At 45.0% G+C, this 3555-nt stretch overlaps 1 pseudogene; it reads left to right on the top strand.

Moving 5' to 3' along the window:
- The first annotated feature begins 766 nt into the window (after window positions 1-766).
- Window positions 767-2562, top strand: LOC101592004 (annotated as a pseudogene).
- The last annotated feature ends 993 nt before the right edge of the window (window positions 2563-3555 follow it).

Below are 3555 nucleotides of genomic sequence, written 5' to 3'. Positions count from 1 at the left end.
CCTGGGATCTCGGATTAGATATATTCTGTAAGCTCAATAAATAGTAAATTAAGGCCTTAACACAACAGAAAATGAAAAATAGAACAGCAGACAAGAAATGCACAGTATAAGATACCATAAAATATAATAGCCAAAATCATACCTTTAGATAAAACATATTTAGAAATATATTTTCACCCCATTTTAATAATGTTAAATCAAGAAGAAGCTTAAGCCTATGTAAGGAATAGGCAATTTCAAATATATCCCACCATTTTCCCTTAGACACATTTTTTGGTATATAAAACTTCATTGTTGAGGATTTCTTCTTTGGACTGAATCACTTTAATGAGTGTTTGAAAGCAGCACAGTAAACCTTTTTAGAGCTTTCTCTTTTACTGTAGAGCATTTTTCTGATTCTTCTCTGAGTAAGCCATTCAGTATGGCCATAAGATTGGCCTTAGAGCCATGAAAATTATCTTCTTCCTCTCTCCTCAAATTTCCTAGGTCATTTTGGACCAAAATCCCAGGGAGTAAGACTTTATGGAAACTTACTAATTTGTACGGTCACCTCAAAAAAAGAGGCAAGTTTGTAGCACAGCCTCTTCTGACAGGAGGAACATGGCTTATGCCAAATCACAAAAGGTTCTAAGGGTTTATACAACAGCTGAAGGGATAGTTTAATACAATGATGAAGAAAGAAGACAGGACTCCAGGTCACCAGAGCTGTCTCAGTCCCCAATGTAAAGCCAAGTTTCTGGGAGATCGAGGCAGCCCTTCGACAAAAATGTCGAAGTCAATCAATGTCCAGGTTACCACCATGGATGCCGAGCTGGAGTTGCCGTCCAGCCAAATACCACCGGAAAGCAGCTCTTTGATCAGGCGGTTAAGACTATTGGGCTCTAGGAAGTGTAACCTTGGCCTCCAATACATGGACAATAAAAGATTTCCTACCTGGTTGAAACTTGATAAAAAGGTGTCTGCCCAGGAGGTCAGGAAAGAGAACCCCCTCCAGGTAAGTTCCTGGCCAAATTCTACCCAGAAGACATGTCTGAGGAGTGCATCCAGGACCTCATGCAGAAGCTGTTCTTCTTCCAGGTGAAGAAGGGCATTCTTAATGATGAGATCTACTGTCCCCCTGAGACAGCTGTTCTCTTGGGGTCTTATGCTGTGTAGGCCAAGTTTGGGGACTACAACAAAGAGGTCCACAAGTCTGGGTCCCTCAGCTCTGAGTGGCTGATCCCACAGAGAGTCGCGGACCAGCACAAATTCACAAGGGATGAGTGGGAGGACTAGATCCATGTGTGGCATGCACAACACTGTAGGATGCTCAAAGATAATGCTATGCTGGAATACCTGACGATTGCTCAAGACCTGGAGATGTATGGAATCAATTACTTTGAGATCAAAAATAAGAAAGGAACGGAACTTTGGCTTGGAGTTGATGCCCTTAGACTAAAATTTATAAGAAAGATGGTAAGTTGACTCCAAAGATTGATTGGCTTTCCTTGGAGTGAAATCAGAAACATCTCTTTCAATGACAAAAAAATGTCATTAAGCCCATTGACAAGAAAGCACCTGACCTTGTGTTCTCTGCCCCATGCCTGAGGATTAACGAGTGGATCCTGCAGCTGTGCATGGGGAACCATGAGCTGTACATGCACCACAGGAAGCCCAACACCACTGAGGTGCAGCAGATGAAGGCCCAGGCTCGGGAGGAGAAGTATCGGAGCAGTTGGAGCGGCAGCGCTGGAGAGGGAGAAGAAGAGGAGAGAGACTGTTGAGAGGGAGAAGGAGCAGATGCTGAAGGAGAAGGAGGAGCTGGTGCTCGGTTGCAGGACTATGAGACCAAGAAGGAAGAGAAAGAACTCTCCGACCAGATCCAGAGAGTCCTCCAGCTGGAGGATGAGAGGAAGTGAGCCCAGGAGGAGGCTGAGCGCCTGGAGGCCGACGGTGCAGCTGCAGTGTCGGCCAAGGAAGAGCTGGAGAGATGGACGGTGAATCAGATAAAGAGCCAGGAGCAGCTGGCTGCAGAGCTTGCAGAGTACACCGCCAAGGAGGCACGGCAGCTCAAGCAGGACAAGGTGGAGGAGTAGCAGCAGACGGCCAAAGCAGCCCGGGACAACCTAGCGAACACCCAGGAGAGCTGCACCTGGTGATGACGGGCCCGCCACCCCGCCGCCGCCCGTGTAGGAGTGCATGAATCACCACGTGCAGGAGGGCGCAGTGCCCACGGGCTGCAGTGCGGAGCTCTCCAGCGACGGCATCCTGGGCCACCGCAACGAGGAGAAGCGCATCACTGAAGTGGAGGAGAATGAGCGTGTACAGCAGTGGTTGCTGACCCTGAGAAGCAAGTTGTCCCAGGCCAGAGACGAAAACAAGAGGACCCACAAGGACATCATCCACAATGAGAACGCGAGCCAAGGCTGGGACAAATACAAGACCCTGCGTCAGATCCATCAGGGCAACACAAAGCAGCGCATTGATGAGTTCGAGGCCGTGCAGAAACCAGAGCAGTGCATAAGGCATCTGGAGCGGGGCTCTGCCGGAGGGCCCGGCAGCCTGGGCACACTGGCTCTTTAGTGCCCTAAATCTAGAAATCCCCTCACCACGGTCCAGGCCCCTCAAAGAGCCGGTACCCGTGGAAGCACTCTCTACCGGGTGCCACCCTGGTTATTTTTCCCAGCTGTGTCCTAGTGCCAAAAAAGGCCTGAGTTTTATAATTATTAAGTCACTTCCTGTTGTATCCTTGGAGCAGGACTGATTTATGATGCCTGCAGAATCCAAGTGCAGACTTCACAATGGCAGGTGTGCAAGGTTCAGTATCGTTAAAGAAACCACATCGTGGCTTACATCTGTGCCATACTTTTGAAATAAGCTTACACTGATTGATTTGTTCTTGATTTCTATGAAGGATTCATCTCTGTATATGTACATATTTTGAGAAGTAAAAAATTAAGCCCTATCTAAACTACAGCCCCATCCCACAATCGATGACTTCCTTCCTCCAAATGTTCTGCTCAGCTGGCAGAATCTGCCACAAAAGTCACTTGGGATGGATGATCCTGGCGGACTCCAATACACTTTTGATTTGTTGCTTAAACAGTTATGAGAATACATTGTTGGATGTACACCTAACTAATAATCAGCTACAGTATAGCTGTATATACTATATGTGAGTAATAATATGGGTTTGTAACACTAGTTTTAAAAAGGGAAAGTTTTGTTCTGTATCTATGTATTGATAGATACATAGTAAGATAGATACATAAGTAGATAAATAGATAGATCCAACATAGATATATAGATATACATATACATTTCTATCTATAGACAAATAAGTCCAATATAGATAGATAGATAGATAGATAGATAGATAGATAGATAGATAGATAGATATACATATACATATATGCATCTTCAATCCTCAGGCTTCGCAACCAATTAAATCATAATCATAACCTTTAAAGGGGACCCAGACGTCAATAAGTTTAATGTTCCACAGATGAATATAATACAAAGTCAAATTTGTCCGACACTAACCTAAAAGTAAAAGAAAGTCCAAAAATTTCTATC

The sequence above is a fragment of the Octodon degus genome, unplaced genomic scaffold (genome assembly GCF_000260255.1).
Source record: "Octodon degus isolate 3935 unplaced genomic scaffold, OctDeg1.0 scaffold00025, whole genome shotgun sequence".
NCBI lineage: Eukaryota > Metazoa > Chordata > Mammalia > Rodentia > Octodontidae > Octodon > Octodon degus.
The sequence above is the reverse complement of the archived record's forward strand: the minus strand, read 5'-3'. Positions and strand labels throughout refer to the sequence as shown.